This window comes from Loxodonta africana, chromosome 16 (genome assembly GCF_030014295.1).
Source record: "Loxodonta africana isolate mLoxAfr1 chromosome 16, mLoxAfr1.hap2, whole genome shotgun sequence".
NCBI classification, from domain to species: domain Eukaryota; kingdom Metazoa; phylum Chordata; class Mammalia; order Proboscidea; family Elephantidae; genus Loxodonta; species Loxodonta africana.
In genome coordinates this window covers 11,666,142-11,687,355 of record NC_087357.1, presented here as the reverse complement: position 1 = coordinate 11,687,355, position 21,214 = coordinate 11,666,142, and positions in this window count along the sequence as shown.

Sequence of the window (21,214 nt, the reverse complement as noted above, 5' to 3'; positions counted from 1 at the left end):
CCAGACCTTTCTTCCTAGTCTGTCTTATTCTAGAGGCTCCACTGAAACTGGTAGGAGCAAAAGGCACAAAATCATCTAGTCAAGTTTGTGCTTTGCTTGGGGCCATGATTCCCTCCTTGTCCAGTGTCAAGAAGGGATGTGGCCATCAACAAAGACCCTTACCCACAGCCCCTGAGATCTGCTCTCTCTCCTTGCCTGGCCTCCAGCAGTCTCCCTTAGTCAGGAAGACGATCTTGGACAACAACACGACAAGCCAGCCCTTGTCTCCTGTGGTGTGATGGATCACTTTTATATGATTTTCTTGCCATGATCTTGCAACACCTACCCAAGTGATTCGGTGGGACTATACAAAGAAGGTAATTGTGGCCCACAATTGCTAATAATGCAGATAAAGTTCATGGCAACTGTTCGGGGGTGAGACCATGCAAATAAGGTCAATGGAACCTTAATAAAAGGGATTGGTCAGTTTTGCCATCCCTCTATGCTTAACCCTGGTAGCATAGTGGTTAGGAGCTACAGCTGCTAACCAAAAGGTCAGCAGTTCAGATTCACCAGGCTCTCCTTGGAAACTCTATGGGGCAGTTACACTATGTCCTATAGGGTGGCTATGAGTCGGAATCGACTCGACTGCAACCAGTTTTTTTTTTTTTTCTATGCTTAAAATGAGCCATCCCAGAGGTGGGAGGACAGGATCTCACCACCACCAAGGAAGAAGAGCCAGGAGCAGAGCATGTCCTTTGAAACTGGGATCCTTGCACTGAGAAGCTCCTGGAACCAGGAGACCAAGAGAGAAAGATCTGTAGCATTGAAGACTGCAAGAAGCGGTGGCAGAGAAATGGCAGCAGGAGAGACAGCAAGAGACAGCGTGGTGGGCTTCCTGGCCCAAGAAGTCAGAAAGCTGGGCACCTTCCAGCAGGAGGCTTGCTGGCAGAATAGGGTGCCTCCGGGCACTTGGTGGGGCTAGGTTTGCCAATCCACAGAGCTAGAGCTGAGTGTCTTCCGTCAGAGGCTCACTGGTGGAGTGGGATGCCTCGGGGCACTTATCAGCAGAGCTAAAAGAGCTTTGTAACACTTGCCTGAGCAGGGCAGAGGCCAAGGGCCAGAGAGAGGCCTGCCTGTTGGCATGGCTGAGAAACAGTAGTCCAAATGGAAGAACTGCACCCTGAGAATCCCTGAACCTGAGTTGTAACCTGTTACTTCCGTAATAAACCCCATAGTCGTGAGTACTGTCTGTGAGTTCTGTGTGGTGGGGCCATTGCAATGAATTACTGAGCCCAGCAAAGAAGTAGAGAATGCCGTGGGAGGGATGGTTGGTGTCAGAATTGGTAAAGATGGTGGAGAGAGGAGGTATGTCTGACCTTTGCCTCACAGGAATCAGCCATGGGCTGTTGATCTTAGTTCTCCTCCTGCCTCGTGAAGTTAGAGGAGGTCAGACGGCACCCTGCCACGCCATTTTCACACCTCCTCTCCCAGGTCCACCTCCCCTGGTCCCACAGTGGTGCCATTTTGTCCATTGAACTGACATGCTTTTTTTTTACCCAGATGAAGATATCCTATTAACAGGTGAATTCAAGAATTATTTCTTTGATCATTTTCTTCTCTCCATTTCCTTTGTTTTCTCTTTCTGAAATTCCTCTGCAGATATTAGACTTTCTAACTTGATTGTTTAACTTTCTTATCTTTTCTCTCTTCCCCTTTTTTTCTGATTTTTTAAAAAATTAATGCTACCGTATTTTCAACCTCCAAGAGTTCTTTTTGTTTCTTGCAATTTCCCTTGGTTAAGCTGCCTGTCCCTGGGTGGCGCAAATGGTTTACAATGGACTAAACCAACAGGTTGGCAGTTCGAAGCCACCCATCGAAACCACGAAAGAAAGGCTTCTGTAAAGATTATGGCCAAGAAAGCCCTATGGAGCTTGGTTCCACTCTGTAACGCATGGGGCACTTGGGGTCACTGTGAGTTGGGACTGACTCAACAGCAACCCAGTTTGCTTGGGCTTTTGTTTGAAAAACACTATGTTGTTTTTGTTAGGTGCCATCAAGTTAGTTCTGACTCATAGCAATCCCATGCACAACAGAAAAACACCATACATTCTCTAAAAACATTACTTACAGGTTTGGGTTTTTTTTTTTTTTTTAAGTTTTCTTTGCTCCCTGTATTTTCTCTTTCCTCCCTTTCCCTCCTCTGTTTGTTTATGGATTTGGTCTCTCTGTCTTACACGCTCTTTATATATCTGGTGAGCTTCGAAGGCCAGCTCAAACTCCAGAGAAATGCACCACAAAGTTAGTGTGCGCAGCACAGCTTCGGGACTGTGAAGTAACGGGCCAGAACCATTTCCTGGGGGAGCTCACAACAGTTAGCAACCGTGGCACAGGCTGGGAGGGGTTCGGAAGATGCTGCAAGATGGAACAGAACCAAGGAGGCAGGAGGGAAGGCTGCAGGTCTCCTGCTGTTAGGGACCGTGGTCTACAGCCCCACCAGCTCGGTCTTCGTGTCCTGCAGCCCAGCCTCTTCCTTCTTCCTGATGGCTAACGCCCACCTATCAAGAGCCCAAGTTACACTGGCGTGCATTCCAGACAGAGAGACAATTGGAGGTCTAAACAGTGGCTCGCAGCTTTGGGGTTTTCGGAGCCAGCACTTTCAATTTTCGTTAGTTCAAGGACTGACGTTGGGTTGCCAGCTTAAAAGAAAACAAAACTGCAACAACAAAGAACTACCATGCATGTGTCCCCGGGATGTCACTGAAGAAAGCCAGTTTAGTAGCAAAAGTATCAGAACAGCATAATCCCAGAGGAAATGACACTCCTTTCAATTGAACAAACTTCGCTTTATGAAAAAATCATTACATTTTCTTTGCTTTTCTCATTTTGCCTTAGACCAGTAAAAGCCACTCTCTCTTCATTGTCTTTTAAAGCCCATAACAGGAAAAAATTAAAAAGGCATCATGTCAACACTGAGCCGTGTGGTTCCCCGATTCCAGGGGCGGCTGGTGTGAGTACACGGTGAAAAGGGACAAGAAATAGACTTGCATGGTTGGCCCTTCAACGTGGCTGTTTCACTTCTATCTGGATGTTTGGCCACTGTGGGTCACCCCAGTCTCTACCACTGACATGCTCACTCCTGCACCTGGGTCAGAATCTGCTCAGCTTCCCAGCTCGTGTGCCCCAGGCAGAGCCTAGAGAGTAAGCTCTTCTAGTATGACGAATATTTTGGTTTGTTTTTTTTTCTTCTTCTCATCTCCAGGGCCAGGACTAGGGAAAGCTCACCTTGTCCCCTCCCGACAAAACCCTCGTGGTACCTATCCTGCTCTCGGCCTCTGGAAGGCGCTCCCTCTCCACCTACCCAGACACTTTGAAGGCCAGCTCAGCTCCCTCCCCAGGAAGCCCTGTCTGGGCAGCACAGTCCACAGGAACCTCCCTCTCCTCCAAGCTTCTACAACCCACCCAGCCAGACTCACTTCCTCCTCAGCTACCTCAGGCCAGTCTCAAACCCATCACAGGTGTGTCTACTGGATGAGGGCTAGCACCTGTCACATACCGGCATAGACACATCTGTCTTTCTTCCTCTGTGGTTGTTAGCTGCCATCTAGTTGGCCCTGACTCATGGCAACACCATGCACAATGGAACAAAACCCTGCCCAGTCCTGTGCCATCCCAATGATCAGTTGTAGATTGCACCATTGTGATCCATAGGGTTTTCATTGACTCATTTTTGGAAGCAGGTCGCCAGGCCTTTCTTCCTAGTCCATCTTGGTCTGGAAGCTCTGCTGAAACCTATTCAGCATCATAGCAACATGCAAGCCTCCACTAACAGGTGATGGCTATGCACGAGGTGCCTTGGCTGAGATTTGAACCTGGGTCTCCCACATGGAAGGTGAAAATCTTGCCACTGAACCACTGATGATTATAATGTTCTAGGGGCAATGGGGTCTTCCCCAGGCTTAGGCTCCATTCCTCTCCCTCCAAAGGACTTGGGCTCAGAACAGGGCAGGGATTAACAGTTTAGATAAGAGCAACTGAACTGAAGCTTCACGCAAGTTTGTAGCTTGGTCCTCCGCGTGGTGGGGGGAAACGGAGGAGATGCAAATATCTCCTGCCTTATCCCGCTTGGAGGCTGCTCAGTTATTTTAATCAAAGTCATCCCTGGTGCATTTGGCCTGCAAACTTTCTGGTTACACTCCAAACTACCGCCTTTGCTGCCTTGGCTGATGTCTGTAAACATGACAGTCCCGGGGCTATATTAAGATTTTATGGGCCTCTTTGTAAGAGGATGAAGAGATTCAGTGTGAAATTCTTCTTTTTTTAACATTCCTCCTTCTCCTCTGCTCCCATCACTCACAGCAGCCCTGGCCCCAATCTGTTTCCCAGCCTGCTTGGGGACTGCCGCTCGGGACGTGCAAGTTGAAGTAAATGCTGCTTCTTCAAAAACAGATGGGGATAAGTCCTCCCTTCCACCCAGCGTGACTGCTGGTCTGGGTCACCAGTTCCAAGTCCCATGGCACACAAGCAGAGAGGGGGCTTTCTAGATAGGGTGTCTTCCCCTCACCAAAGCAGGTGTAGCTCTAAATGCCAGAGCAAGAATTTGGTGGGCTGACCAACCTGTCTGCTTAGCCTGGAACTCTCCCTATTTAGCTCTGAGAGTCCCACATCCCCGGGAACCCTCAGCCCAGTCCCAGGCAAATGAGGGCTTGCTGCAGAATCACGGGATGTCAGAGGCAGGGGAATCCTCTGATCATCAGAGCCGTGGATTTTCGTTTGCAAACTAACATGGAAAGCACTGGACATGCAGATGAACCAGGGGTGCCCTGATGGGTACAGGCAGGGGCTGAACTGCGCCCCCCCATCCTCGGGGAAGAACAAAGTACCCACCTGGAGCACCCAGGGTCCTCTGAGAGACCCAAACTCCAGCCACCCCAAGAAGACGGGCAGCTTGAACGTACCCAAAGCAGAGCCTGGAGTGGAATTTAGGGGTGATTTTGGTCAATGATAGCGGACAGGAAGCTGCAGCCCCAGTGGGGAAGGGAGCCCCCAAGATCGTGGGGCTGTGATAGCAGGGTTCAGACTAGACTCTTCTTGAATTCCCAAGCTCGCTGAGGCCGCAGCCTGCACCCCCCGCAGTACCCCCTGACCCTCCGATGCCATTTCTTTCTAACTTTGGAGCCATTACATGTGCCCCCATCACTGAGATGCTGCCCCCTACAGACACCCCGAACCAAGTTCGCCTTGACATTTCTCCCCCATACGCTGTCCCCTCCCTGGAGGCTCCACTTGCCCTGGGTGAGAGGGCTGGCCAGCCAGTGCCTGGGGGTGGGAGACAAGGGGAGAAAAAAAAAGGGGGGAAATGAAGAGGGAGGTAGGTGAGTCTGAGAGCAGGAGACATAGGTGGGAGCTGAGAAAGATACTCAGGGAGAGGGTCCCGCATCCGGGGCTCTGCTGGGGGGTGGGATGTGTCCCAGACCTTCCAGCTCAGGGCTCGTTCCACACCAAAAGGTGTGGAGAATGGCACCCGCCCGTCATGGCCATTTGGGTTTGTTTAGGAAAGACCAGTGCCCACCAGCGAGGGACTGCTGGTCTTCCACAGGTTGGTTTGGGTTGATGGTAGAAAAGGCCGTGGGCGGAGGTGTGGGTGGCACATCCATGCTGGGCTCTCCACACACCTCCTCTTCGAGATTAACATCCACCTTCTGCAAAAGGCCCTGGGAACTTTTGAGCTTTTCCTCACACCGGTTACCCAAATCCTCACCTTCTCACTAACCATGGCCTCAGCACACGGTGGGTCTGTGCTTCCTGCATGTCAGACGTGGCCAGGCTCCTCACTTACCCCAAACCTGGAAATTTCTGCCCTCAGAAACCTCAGTACCAGCCCAGTCAGCAGCAGACAGAAGAAAGCCCCCTGACCAGGGATGGAGCTCAGGAGCCTGGGTTGGAACCCAGCTCCACGGTGGGCTGACTGGGGGTCTGGGCGAGCCCTGCCCACTCCAGATATCTCCGCCCTGGATTAAGTGAAGGAGGCTGACTACTCATCCCCAGCTCCAGCCAGCTCTGTGTAATTAATATTTTAACTGATTACGTGAGTCAGAGGAAGCCAGACAGAACAAGGATGAGAAAAACAAGAAGATTTTGCACTGGAATTCACAAAATGCACACGCCCTAGATCATTTTGGAATTAAAAGGCTATTAAACACGGTCAGACGCTGCAGAGGCCAACCCAGGCTGTTGAAGCAGAGAGGGAAACAGCGGCTGCTCCTGGTGGTCTTTGTTAGACAGAATGGTCTGTCCACAATGGAGTGGGGGTGGGTGGGGGTGGGGGCGTTGCTGAACCTCGGGAGCAAACGCTGGCCTGGGAACGAAGACAGGTGAAGGCACCTTGTGCCGCGAGGGCTCAGGGTCCAGTGTCCCGTGCTGTGGCCCAAAAGAGGATAGCATACCTCCCTGGACCCCGCACCCTCTGCCCCTGCCTCCCCGGGCCCACATCCCACCCACGCAGGTGAGGCGGGCAGTCAGGGTGGCTCTATGGCCCCCGGTGGCTCTCAGCAGCCCTGCTTGTCTCTGGGGGCCTCGGATGATCAGAGGGTTTCCTTACTTTTCCATGGTCTGGGGCTGAAACTCAACCTCTAAACATTTCACAAAAACAACAGGAAAACTCGATCCTCTTTCCCTCCATAGCACATTTGGGAGGCGAGCACTGTAGTTAAAGATCTCCTCCAAACAGAACACAGCATAAAGTGCTGGGTGAAGGCCAGCCAGGAGGGCCCAGTGTAGCTGCTCTGCCTCCCGGCTGGAGGAGCTCAGCACCACACTGGCCGCCTGGTCGGGCCATACCCACCCACCTCAGGATACTGGGATGCACTGAAAATTCCAAGTGGAGAAAAGAGCTTTCCACAGGTTCAGAAAATCATTTATATACATCTACGTAGACGTGTGTAAACCCTGGTGGTACAGTGGGTAAGAGCTACGGCTGCTAACAGAAAGGCTGGCAGTTCAAATCCACCAGCCACTCCTTGGAAACCCTATGGGGCAGTTCTACCCTGTCCTATAGGGCTGTGATGAGTCGGAATTGCCTTGATGGCAACGGGTTTGGTTTTTGATTCCTGGGTGGTGCAAAAGGTTAACACGCTCAGTGCCTAAACAAAAGGCTGGAGGTTTGAGTCCACTCAGAGGCACTTTGGAAGAAAGACCTGGTAGTCTACTATCAAAAGACCACAGCCACTGAAAAGGCTATAGGGCACAGTTCTAATGTGACCCACGTGGAGTCGCCGTGAGTTGGAATCAACTCAACGGCAACTCATTTGGTTCCATTTACACACACACACACACACCCGGACCCAGAAACTAGGCACTGTTCTAAGCACTTCTCAAATATTCACTCATCTGGACTCGAGGGCACTGGGTTTTGTTGGTTAATCCCATTTTACAGATGAGAAAGCTAAGGCACAGGGAACCAAGTTTATAATGTTACTAACTGGCTGGGCCAGGATTTGGGCCCAGGCTGGTGTGGAACCCAAGGTCTTACCTCTGTGCTGGGCTGTCCACGCAGGGCCTGGTCCAGGACTGAGGGTGGGTGACGGGTGGGCTCCGGGTTGGCTCCAAAGGGGAGGCAGGAGGGATGAAGCCCTCTCCCAAGACCCCTGCCCAGAGCCCCCAGGAGGGAAAAAGACGAAGAGAAGAGGGCACTGTGGGCCCTAGCCGAGAACCCCCAGAGATTTTTCTCTCTAATGGGGAAAAGTGGGTGGTGGCAGCGCTGGGGGGCTTTGGGCATCAGAGGGCATCACAGTCTTGGTGTGGACGCGGCCTTCATGGACTCATTCCCAGGCCCAGCCTGCCCTCTGGTGGCTGCCCTGGACTCAGGCACCCCAGTTGGTGTCTTTGCAAGTTTTCAGATGCCACTTTCAGGACCACATTCATAAACTGGGGGTGACAACTCGCAAAGTCATTCATCAGAGTGCTGCTTACCCACTCAGGTCACTTACTGGAAATGAGAAGTTTGGGGTTATGTTCTGCCCGTCTGTTAAATCCCTGCTCACATTCCGTAGAAGTGGTGAGTAGCGTATTTTGTCGGGGCAGGGGTGACAGGGCTGGGCTCCAGGTCACCGGCCCACCTCAGGGCCCTGGCACCTATTTATCACCAGCCCACCTCAGGGCCCTGGCACCTATTTAAGTCCACTTGGACAAAAAGAGAAGTGAGATCCCCGACCAGGTGATGGTGGCTGGCCCTTCATCAGGGGCCATTTGGGGTTGGCCATTGCTCAGGTCCCAGAGGCGGAAGCTGGCCGGTTAGCATTCGAGTCAGGGCTTACCCCAAACACTCAAGAGTCAGGAACAGGATGAGTCAAGTCTGCTAAGAAAATGGCGGATTGCTTAACTGAGGGATGGCTGTTTTTTTCCCTCCTGATAAATTTGTTGAAGTCAGCCTAGACATTTCAAAACCCCTGGTCAGCTGCTATAAAATCTCTCATTCCGTAAGAAGTTGTGGAGCGTCAGAAGGCCATTCTGTAAGACAGTTAAGGAGCGTCAGAAGCCCAGCTGTTCTGCGTCTTTTCTTTACCCAAGTGGAAATCACCAACAAACTCCAGCCTCTCAGCTGCCAGTCGGCTGCTGACTGTTACTTGAGCATTTGTGACAGAAAATACAATTGTGCTTTCCCTCAACTAGGACCCAGGGCTCATGCCCACCACAGGCTGGTACCTATAGCACTTCACATGCCACAAAGCAGGCGGTAAGGTTCCCCGATGGCACAGTGGCTAAGCACTCAGCTGCTAACCAGGAGGTCAGCTGTTCCAACCCACCAGCCACCCCACAGGAGAAAGATGTGGCTGTCTGCTTCCGTAAAAATTAAACCCCGCTAAACCTGCTGCCGTCGAGTTGGTTCCGACTCATAGCGACCCTATAGGACAGAGTAGAACTGCCCCACAGAGTTTCCAAGGAGCTCCTGGTGGATTCGAACTGCCGACCTTTCTGTTAGCAGACGTAGCACTAAACTACTAGGCCACCATGGTTTTCTCCATAAAGATTACAGCCTTAGAAACCCCATGGGGTGGTTCTACTCCATCCTACAGGGTCACTATGAGTCGGAATCAACTCGACAGCGACAGGTTTGGTTTAGTCTTTGAGCAAGAGACAATGAGATGGTGCCTGAGGCAGAACAAGGAATTATTTTTCTATAACTGGACTTAACACAGTCGTGCACCTCATAACATCCGTTCGGGCAACATCTGACTGCGTATACGTCCATGGTCCCATAAGGTTAAAATAGAGTTGAGAAACCCGGATGGGAGAACGGGACATAGTGGACGTAACCGGAAGTACTAAATGCGATAGCTTCATACACGCAACGTGTGTATCTCATGTCTGTTGTATAGAAAGCCATTGTGCTGCCAGGTGTATAATGGTGCAGTACATATATAGCCTATAACACATATGTCTCGATAGTCATAATAAAGCCTATGTTACGGACTTATGTGTCTGCTGTACTGTACTTTCTATTGTTATTTTAGTGTGAACTTTCCCTACTTGCAAATAAGGTTCACCGTATAAGTGTGTGCTTCGACTCGTAGGCAGCAGCATCCAATCTCGTGTATCGCCCATCTCTTGAGTGTTACAGCATTATCTCTGTTTAATTTTCTTCCAAAAATCTTGAAGTGCTTCATGGCTACCAAACGCAGCAAAACCGGTGCTAGTGATGGCAGCAGCAAGATGCAAAGGAGAAACATTGATCTGGAAGTGAAACAAAAGGCATCCCGTAGAGCTTTGCTAAGTATATAATACGGTGTTCACGTAACGTCCAGATCACATAACGTCCTATTTCACAGAACATATGGTGGACATTAAGCACACGTGACTGTAACAGCAAATGGAATCTAGTCACTTCTGGGCACATGTCAAGGACTCTTTAGTCACTTTGGGTTTAAATTGGGCAAAATTCAGGGTCTGCCTCCCCCTGCCCCGCCCCCGCAGGGTGGAAACACCCTCTGGTCTCAGTCCCACCTGGCATCACTGAGGTGCATGCTGAGTTCCGTGGGCATTGCCATGTCTCCTGGAGACTTCCACCAGGGTGGCCACTGGAGCCACAGGTGCAGGGGTTAAGGAGGCAGGCCTGGGGCCAGGTGGGCAGTTTGCAGGGAGGAGAGAGAAGCCAGAGAAGACAGAATGCGGGAGGGAGAGAGGAAGCAGAGACAGGATGGGGAAGGTAAAGGATGGGGTCCTGATGGACTTGTAGATAGAACCTCAGTCCAGCCCAGGGCCCCCCCCCCGCCACCATCACCAACACCCCCACCTCCAGGAGGGGAGTAGTGGTGCCCCTGGGGACCTCCTCAGCTTTGCACAGTCCCAGGAGGGTGCAGGAGGCCAAAGTACGGGTGGAATCAGGACAGGGTGTTTGGAAGGGTGCGGGAGGGGTGGAGATGAGGAGAGGAACGGGGGAGGTGGGGTGGGGCGGTGTCTGGACCACTACCAGCTCCAAAGGGCTGAGAGGTGTTGCTCAGCCCACTAGGAGCCCTGTTCTGGAGGTGGGAGATAGAGCCGGGGACTTCCCCTGGAGCCCAGGCCAGAGACCTGCCCTCCCCAGCCTCCCTTTCCCGTGGGTACTATGGCTCATCATGCCTGGCCAGTGAGTGGGCAAAGCTTTGAGACCGAGAAGCAGGTGGGGGTCGCCTCTGGGGGCTGCCATCACCCCCCCTCCTCGATCTCAGCGGCCTTCAGAGCAACACTCCTGATTGGCTGAGAATTTAATCCCTCCACCCTGGGAGCCCTCTTGCTGGGGCTACCCTTGGCCCTCAAGAGTGCTCTGGCCCAGGTGGGAGGTGGACTGGGCAGACAGCGGGGGTGAGGCGGGCATTCCAGATGCTCCATGAAAGGTCCAGTGAGAAGGTGGCTTCCTGGCCGCAGTGCTCATGCAGGCCACCAGGGGGCAGCGCAGGGCTGCATTTCCCGGCCTCCTTGTCAAGCTGGCCTGCAAAACCCACAGCTGCGGGGAGGGGGCTGCCACGCCCTGCTCCCGTGACTTGAACGCACCCTTCAACATGCTTCCTCTCGAAATGCCTCAGGAACTTAAGCATCTTGGAGAACGTCGCAGGTTTTCGGAAGGTGTCATGGATTGAATTATGTCCCCCCCAAAATGTGTGTATCAACTTGGTTAGGCCCAGTATTCTGTGGTTGTCCTGGATTTTGTGTCTGTTAAATGTTAAATTTTGTGACTGTTAAATGTTAAAGAGGGTTAGGGTGGGATTGTAACACCCTTACTAAGGTCACATTCCTGATCCAATGTAAAGGGAGTTTCCTGGGGGCGTGGCCTGCACCACCTTTTCTCTCTCAAGATATAAAAAGGAAAGGGAAGCAAGCAGAGAGTTGGGGACCTCTAACCACCAAGGAAGAAACAGCAGGACAGAGTGTGTCCTTTGGACCTGGGGTCCCTGCTTGAAGAAGCTCCTAGTCTGGGGGAAGATTGATGAGAAGGCCGACAGAGGGAGAGAGCCTTCCCTGGAGCTGACGCCCTGAATTTGGACTTTTGGCCTACTTTACTGTAAAGAAAAGCCACCCCCTCGTGTTATTTCTGTTACAGCAGCACTAGATGACTAAGACAGAAGGCACCAAGGAAACAGGCAGATCTGAATGAGCTGCTTGGAATCTTCCAGCCTCCCGCCCCTTTCAGTAGTGGGGAAACTGAGGCTCAGAGAGGCCAAATCGCTGGCCCAAAGGCATCCAGCTCCCTGGCTCCCAGTTCCGTTCTCTCCCCAGATATCCACTGCCTCCCTCATGATGGCATCAATCCACTGTTGAACACCCGGCCCCGGGGGGGTGGGGCAGTATGCATGTCCCCAGGGGTTCACAGTCTGGTTAGAGAGAGAGAAATACACAAGTGGCCACACAGTCAGGTAGACATTGGTCAATGCCACAAGAGATAGGAGAGAGCATGCGGGGTCAGGAGATGGAAGGGAGGGCAAACCCAGGAGGCCTTCCTGGAGGAGGTTGCATTTGAGCTTGACCTTGGGGATGGAGTAAGAAGCTGACTCTGATGAACAGCAATGAACGATGGGGAGGGTGGGCACTCCGGGTGGAGAATGGCCTGAACAAAGTCCATCCCCCCAAAAAACCATTGCTGTTGAGTTGATTACAACTCATGGTGGCCCCATGTGACAGACTAGAACTGCCCCATAGGGTTTTCTTGAATGTAATCTTTACAGAAGCAGATCACGAAGTTTTTCTTCCACAGTGCCACAGGGTGGGTTCGAACCCTCAACTTTTAGGTTAGTGTTGTTGTTCTTAGGTGCGGCCGAGTTGGTTCCAACTCATAGCAACCCTGTGCACAACAGAACGAAACAACTGCCTCGTCCCAAGCCATCCTTACAATCGTTATTATACTTGAGCTCATTGTTGCAGCCACTGTGTCAATCCACCTTGTTGAGGGTCTTCCTCTTTTCCGCTGACCCTGTATTCTGCCAAGCATGATGTCCTTCTCCAGGGACTCATCCCTCCTGACAACATGTCCAAAGTATGTAAGATGCAGCCTCGCCATCCTTGCTTCTAAGAAGCATTCTGGCTGTACTCCTTCTAAGCCAGATTTGTTCATTCTTCTGGCAGTCCATGGTATATGCAATATTCTTCGCCAACACCACAATTCAAAGGTGTCAACTCTTCTTCAGTCTTCCTTATTCATTGTCCAGCTTTCACATGCATATGATGCGATTGAAAATACCATGGCTTGGGTCAGGCGCACCTTAGTCTTCAAGGTGACATCTTTGCTCTTCAACACTTTGAAGAGGTCCTTTGCAGCAGATTTGCCCAATGCAATGCGTCTTTTGATTTCTTGACTGCTGCTTCCATGGCTGTTAATTGTGGATCCAAGTAAAATGAAATCCTTGACAACTTCAATCTTTTCTCTGTTTATCATGATGTTGCTCATTGATCCAGTTGTGAGGATTTTTGTTTTCTTTATGTTGGGGTGTAATCCATCCTAAAGGCTGTGGTCTTTGATCTTCATTAGTAAGTGCTTCCCCTTCACTTTCAGCAAGCAAGGTTGTGTCATCTGCATGATGCAGGTTGTTAATGAGTCTTCCTCCAATCCTGATGCCCCGTTCCTCCTGATATAGTCCAGCTTCTCAGATTATTTGTTCAGCATACAGATTAAATAGGTATGGTGAAAGAATACAACCCTGATGCACACCTTTCCTGACTTTAAACCAATCAGTATCCCCTTGTTCTGTCCGAACAACTGCCTCTTGATCTATGTAAAGGCTCCTCATGAGCACAATTAAGTGTTCTGGAATTCCCATTCTTCGCAATGTTATCCATAGTTTGTTATGATCCACACAGTCGAATGCCTTTGCATAGTCAATAAAACACAGGTAAACATCCTTCTGCTATTCTCTGCTTTCAGCCAGGATCCATCTGACATCAGCAATGATATCCCTGGTTCTACTTCCTCTTCTGAAACAGGCCTGAATATCTGGCAGTTCCCTGTCAATATACTGCTACAGCCATTTTTGAATGATCTTCAGCAAAATTGTGCTTGCGTGTGACATTAATGATATCGTTCTATAATTTCTACATTTGGTTGGATCACCTTTCTTGGGAGTAGGCATAAGGTTAGCAGTCAAGGGCAAATTGTTTGCACCACCTGGGACCAATTTGAGTAAGGGCAGGAGGCAGAAAACCTGGGTATAGGTGCAGCATGTCCTCTCAGGGGAAGGAGGGGTGGTGGGACAGGGGACTCTGCAGGCACTCCCTTGGAGGCTGCCTAGATCTTGGCACCCAGAACTGGGGGCTGGCCCGGCTTTGGAATTTTCCTGAATTCCATTATGTTGAAAGCGCAGAACATGGCAGTTCTCTGCATTATCTCATGTGGGATGGGAGTCAACAAGTGGTTTCCATGGAGACGTGGTCCTGACGCTTGGAGATCTGGAGGCTAACTAGGCCTGGGAGGGAAGCAGCCACGCCCCATTCCTCCACTGTGACTCAACCTTCAGGGGCTTACTACAGACCTGCCCTGGGAGCAGCTGGGGCCCCTGGGTTCCAAGATAGCCTTGGACCCTCTGGGTTAGAAGGACCCTGGAGCAGCCAGTCCCCCAGTGTACCCCTGCCCCTTCCTGAACAAGTCAGGGGGCTCCCCCATGGCCAGCAGCACACTCAGGGAACTCGACTTCCTGCTGTCCAGGTGGGTGCAGGATGGAAAGGGAGGCAGCAAAGGACATACCCGAGGAGGTCTGGACAGAGCAGGGAGGCTGGACACCCGACAGGGACAGGGGAGGGGAGGCCCCACCATCTGGGGATCAGTTCTGCTGCTTCCACAAAGACCTAGGAGACAGGACCTGGCCCTGACCTTGGCCCTCACAACTGGAGGTGACCTCGCCTGGCCCCCCAGCCCTGGGCTCTTTCTGGAATGTTCTGCAACCCAGTGGCTCCACCTGTGGCTCTGCCACCGGCTTCCTTAGAAACCCTAGTGACTCAAAATTGAGGAAATGAGGTTGAGACACTAGAGATCAATGGATGTGAGGTCATGAGCTGACTCCAACCTGACCATCTGGGGGGTCCTGGGCACGTTCCCAGCCCCTCTCAGCCTCAGCCCCAACACCTTTCCTGAGAATAATGATAGACTCCCCTGGGGCCGTGGGGAGGGTCAAATGAGGCCCTAGGGGCTCTGAACACAGGGCCTAGCACTCAGTGTGTACCCAGTAAGTAACCACACCATCACTGCTGTCTTCATCACTTATCCAGCCTCTGGATTGACTGAGGCTCTACATCGCCTAACAGCCGGGCTGATGCTGAAGCAGGCTCAGTGTCCGGCCTCGTGGCCATTCTGCAAAGCATTCGCTAGTGAAGGGCATGTTTACCTCTAATCAGAGATGTTTGCTCCCGAACCATTTTTGCCAGTTGTTCTTGCTACTACTGTAAAAATGCATGGTTTAATTAAATATTACATAAACTGGCAGCTCACAACCTTTCAAATGACTGAGGATCCCCAAGAGCCTTTGTTTATGTGGTTTATAACGATGGATACTTACCATGTTAGGAATTAAGGCTGAGAAATTAAAGAGCACACAAGCACATGCTCCATCTGCTGTTGGAGTGGGGGTGTGCTCTCTGGAAATCTCCAAGAGTACATCCATGCGAGAGCAAGAGGGAAGGGGCAAACCATGTGCTGGTGTGATGGATCGTCAGGAGAGCTCTAGCTTGCAGACTCCCAGAAGGGTCTCCAGAGCCCCCCCGGGATTCCTGGATCCCCCTTTGAGAACTGCGAATGTAAACTAAGGAAGCATGAACAGGAGGAGAGCTGCTCTCTGAAAACCAGAGCGGAAGCTTTGCAAAGTCCCAGCGCGAATGGGGGCAAGGCAATGTAAATATTTGGGGGAAGTAATCCCACAAATAATGACGGGCTCCGATGTCAGGTTGCTTTCCCAGCACCCTCCCGTTTCCACCCCCCTTTAGAGAAACCAACACTGGAAATGGAAAGTCGGCACTGGTTCCTTATGACCTGGTGGATGGCAGAAAAATGACCCAGAACTCCCACTGGCACGCTCAGAGAAAAGGCTTTGGCCCTATGCCAAAAGACAGACAAATGCACTTGGAATATTTTAAGTAAAAACACGGTCTTTAAAGAATGTGTATGTTAAGTAGGATTCCCCAGTTATCTAACTTGCCTGATTAACGCTACAATCACAGACACTGGGGAGCACTGACCCAACCCACCCCATCCTCTACAGCCACAGGAAATGGTCCCCTCTCCTCGGGCTGGACCAGCTCCAAGCCTGGCCCTTGCCTTTGCCACCCCACCCCCCATTGCCTGTCCCCTTCTTCAGGTAGTCACAAGAATGGAATCAAAGTCACACTTGCTAGATTCCCATGCTGGTTCTAGCACTTGGTAGCTGTGTGACCTTAGGGAAGTTGCCGAACGTCTCTGAGCCCCAGCCGCCTCATCTCTAAAATGGGAAATTACTTATAAGCTACGTATCAATGAGCTCTCAGCAAAAGTCCACTATTTTTAAGGTAGTGGAGGTTGCTACCATTACGGATGCTGTTACACCCCCCTGCCCCCTCCCCAGTGTCTCTGAAATGTGTCCCCACTTATCCACCCTACTCCCAGCCCTGTGACCCTGCACCTTCCACCACAAAGTCGACCCGTTGTCCTCTCCACCTCCAGGCTCTTCTACACAACACCAAATTAATGACCCAAAGCCCTACTCTCACCAGGCGACTCACCCCTCAGAAAATACCTGTGCTGGAGGCCTGGCCATCATGAGGGAGAGGTGCCCCTTCTGTATTCTCCTCCATGCCCCAGACAAGGGCCGGGCCCCACAGGGCACCAGCAATGCTGACCAGCCAGAATGGGCTGATTCTACTCCTGCTCGGCCACCAACTTCAACAATGAACACAACACACTGCACCCGATGGTGGCAAGCATACAACCCTCAGCCCATTTTTCTGTACGGACGGGCGGCAGCCTGAAGTTCCACCTCTACGGCCCTGGGCTTGGTGCTTACACCATCAGATCCCCGGGCAGCAGCCTGTGCGGCCCTCAGGAGCCCAGGATTGCCCACGGCTCTCTATCTGCCTGAGACCTGACAGGAGCAGGTTTGCAAAGGTGGAGGACTAGGGGGTAGGGGCCAGTCAGGGCGGGAGGGCTAGGGCAGGGGTCCGGTCTGACAGCTGAGGTTTGGGAGCAAGGATAGGGAGAGGGTGGCAGAGCAGAGTCCAGCCTGGGGCCAATGGAAGTCAGGTCAGAGGTCAGCCCTCAAGGTCGTCACACGAGGCTGGAGGGTACTCGTCCCCAGGATGCTTTTGGGGACCGGAAAACAGTCTCTTGTTGAGCACGGTTCAGCTGAACTTCAGAAACTCAGAACTGTCTGTGTGGCAGAGGGGGGTCTCCTGGGGACCCGAGAAATTCACCTGTAAGAAAATAACCTGTACGTGCTCCAGATTTCTTCTACCCAGATTTGGAGAAATAGTTCTGTACGACAGGGGGCTTTTGGCTCATGGTGAGACCAGACGACCTCCCGTGAGGGAAACGACACAGGAGCGATCTGCAACCTGGATTTGGGAGAAATGTGCATCTTTTGCCCTGCCTCGCCTTCCCCACCCCCACCATGCTAATCACAGGACGCGAACGGACTCCTCCAGAAGCTTGACCTTCTGCTGGGCAGCCTGTCCGCCCCCTCAGACCTGCTGGGGCCACACAGCAGAGCTGTTAAGGGGCCGGCTGGTGGCACCCACTCCATCCCTCAGCAGCCCAGCCAGCTCCCTGGAAAATCCTCCTGGGAGCGGCTGAATGCCAGCCCTCGAAGACATCACGTCCTAATCTCTAAACCTGTGAGTATGTCACCTTACATGCAAAAGGGACTCTGCAGATGTGATCTGGAGATGGGGAGATGATACTAGGTTATCTGGGTGGGCCCAATGTCATCGCAGGGTCCTTATAAGAGGGAGCCTGAGAAAGAGATATGGCCACAGAAGCAGAGAGAAGCAGAGCCAGAGAGAGATTTGAAGATTCTACGTCTCAAAGGTGGAGGAAGGGGCCACGGGTCAAGGAATGTGGGTGGCCTCTAGAAGCTGGATGAGGCATGAAAGCCTCCAGAAGGAACCGGCCTTGCCTACACCTCGATTTTAGCCCTAAGAGACTGATTTGGACCTCCAGAACCGTAAGGCAATAATTTTGTATCGTTTTAAGCCACTAACCCAACCCCCGCCCCGCCATAAAAAAGCCCAAACCTGTTGCTATGGAGCCAGTTCCAACTCACAGCGACTCCATGTGTCACAGCAGGTCGAACGGCCCCAAAAAGTTTTCTTGGCTGTATTCTCTATGGGAGCAGATTGCCAGGTCCTTCTTCTGTGGCACCGCTGGTTGGATTCAAACTGCCAACCTTTTGGTTACTGGCAAGGGCAAACTGTCTGTACCACCCAGAGGCCCTTTAAGCCACTAGGTTTGTGATCATTGTTACAGCAGCAACAGGGAACCCACGGGGCTGACAGCTGCTCTGCCAGTGGGTCTCACCCCACAGACCCTCCTCTCTCATCGCTGCTCCACAAGGAACCTGCCGGGTGAGGTCCTGGGAAATCCAACTCATCAAAGAGATGTTTTCTACGAGTCTCAACAGGATCTGCCTCACCTGCTGGCAAAGTGGCTGCTGCACGTGATAAGATTTCTGGACAACAGAAAAATGCCCACCCACACACAGCACCACTCCTTGCTCAGGGAGACCTGAGACTCCTCCATGGGAAGGTCAAGGCTTATGGGGCAAAGCACCAGCAAAGGCATTCCATGAAGGAAGTCTATGAGCCCCATCGGAGTCTTCCCTGAGAGCGGGGTCCTGAATGTGGTGGGCGGCCATACACCAGAGGGTTTGGAAAGGCTTCGGGAGGGGGGGTGTTACACACCCTCACAAGCTCATGCCAGCCTGTGCTGCCCCCCACCCCACTTCCTCTTCCTCCTCACAGATGCGATTCTCTCTCTGCTGGGCAAGGTCACTCCTGCCTGTGCCATGGCAACAGGGGTTGTCCTTGTTCCTACACCTGGAACGACAGCCCCTCAACAAACCACCATGGAAGGCAGTACTGGGGAGCTAAGGATCTCCCAGTACCGTGCATTGTGTCCCCCCAAAGAATTGTGGAGTTCCTAACTCCTGTACCTGTGAATATGACCCTGTTTGGAAAGTTTTTTGGGGTTTCTTATGTTTACGAGGTCATACTGGAGTAGGGAGGGTCCTAAATAACTTCTGAGAGGTGTCTTACAAACAGAACAAGACAGACACACACACACTGGGGGGATACAGAGGACATGTGACGAGGGAAACAGCTGCACCTACAAGCTCAGGAGCGCCAAGAACTGCCAGCAGCTACTAGAAGCTGAAAGCAGCAAAGAAGGGCCTTCCCCTAGATCCATGCCCTGAATTTGGAATTCTAGCCTCTCAAACTACGAGAAAACAAATTTCAGTTCTTCAAAGCCACCCCCTTGTGGTACTTTTTGTTACAGCAGCCCTAGGTAACTATGACACCCAGGGTAGGTCTTCCGAGAACTGGGGACCAACCCAAAGCTTCCCGTGACCCCAAGAACCCAGGGTACCCACTATACCCAGGATGGCCCAGGGCTCCAGACCCCTAAGCCCGAGACAACCCCTCTCCTCCGTCAGGCTTGCCTGCCCCGAGTGGTAGCCAGTGGGCGTCTGCCTGGCTGCAGCCCTCATTGTCTCGTGACAATGACATTCACCCAGTGACACCAGGGGTCCAAACCCACCACCCCTAGGAGCCAGGCAGGCCACACACACAAGTGAAGCAACCATGTTGGAACCAAAGGGGCAGCAGGGCCTGTGGTACCTAAGCAAATGATGAGTCACCCCCTGGCCTTCCAGCTCAAATGTCTGAGCACCCCACCAGGCCTGTGGGCTGACTCACACCCACAAGAGACAGCAGACCTGGCATTCTCTCTGCCTGGTACTGGCATTCTCATATGTGACCTCCCATCACAGGTAGGTCTCCCTCACATGGGGGGCACCCAGCAGTCACAGGTGAGGTACTAGACTTCCACACATCACCTCATGCACTTAGGGCCCCTGGAAAGGACACCAGGGGGCGCTTACAATGAGCAGAAAAAGCACCCACACTGTAGGCAACAGTTGTATGGATCCGTATTTAATTATGTTAAATATTAATAAAAGTACACGTAACCGTGGCTCACTTACCATACCTTACACGACTAATGGGGTACGGTTTAATACAACCCCACACACAGGTTTTGGGAACACAGAGTAGCGTCAATACCAGGTCGTGAGAAATGCTCCACTGCACTTTGGTTTGGGATGACAGGCGAGAGAAACAGTGCCCCGAATGGCCCCTTGGCCACCAGTGAGGACCAGGCCTCCACGGCAGTGGGGTCACCCTCAGAGAATGGCCTTTGAGAGAACCTGTGTCTGATGGCACAGAAGGGACAGGCGTGCATGTATAAAAAGATTTGTATTATAAACCAAATAATATTGGAAAGAATACAATTCGGTAATACTTCTTTAAGAAGCAGAATTACATACTACATGTTATTCACATGCATAGGAGTGCGTAAGAAAGACCCCTCGTGGTGGTTAAGGTTGGTGTGGAAGAGCAGATGTGTGCTTAAAGAGACAAGTTAATGGCAGGGAAACTGAGCTATAAAAGCGTTGTATCCAGATCAGAGGAGTCTCATCAGAATGGAGTGACCCCACTAGAAAACGTGCACACGCACACACACACACACACACACACACACCCCACATATTGCAAATAAATACACACACATCCGAGTGAGGGCTCCCTAAAGCATCTTTGTGCTCCAGCCAGATTTCCCTGCTGGCTGCTGCTCCAACTGCCAGCTGTGAAAGAAAGAGGGGGATTGTCCCTGAAAAGGGCGCTCAGGACACCCAGCTCCTTTAGTAGCAGAAATAACCCAGCCGGGGCAGTATGCAGAGCCCTCCACACGCCTTCCAGTGGGCTGTGCACCCCACCTTGGATGGTGAAATGACAAGTGCCCACGGCTGGACAGCTAAGGGACTGCAAATCCTTACGCCACGGGAGCCCCACCTCTGTCACGGACATCCAAAATGCAGTTCAGCATATAGACGTCTGCACTTTCTGACTTTGGTGTCCGTGGACTTGACCTGAGAGCTTTGGTTCACAGAAAGCTTCCCTTGACAACACTTAAGTGCAAAGCTTCACTGGGTTTCCACCTGGGGCTGTGTGCCACATGGGCCCAAGTGTTCTCTTCCATTGTCCCACCACTTCCAAGGAATGACAAGATCTGTAGCCACTGGCCAACCAAGATGCCAAGTGGCCCAGAATCTTCAGTGAAGAACATAGCTCTTACTGGTCACCTTCCAAATGCGAGCACACCATGTTCAGCCTGAGTGGAGTTCACGCATCGTGCTTCTGAGTCAGGATACAAGTATGTTGTAGTTTGTTGGACGAGTAACGAAGCGTGGCCACAGCATGACAGAGAATGTGGGTTCTTACCCACCTTCCAAGGGGGAGGCTGGCCTGTAACCAGTCAGAAGTAAACACTGAGAACCCACCCAGTTCTTTAATGACCTTCTGCACATGCCGAGGACTTGAGTTACCTAGAATTTCCATTAAGTTCAATTCCAGGAAGTTGCTCGTTCTGGCACTGGCAGTCAAAATTTCTCTTCCACCTATAAACTGAATTTCTTGAGAAAACATCTAAAGTGATAGACAAAAGAGCTATGGCTAGTTAAATGCAGGCAGTGGTTTG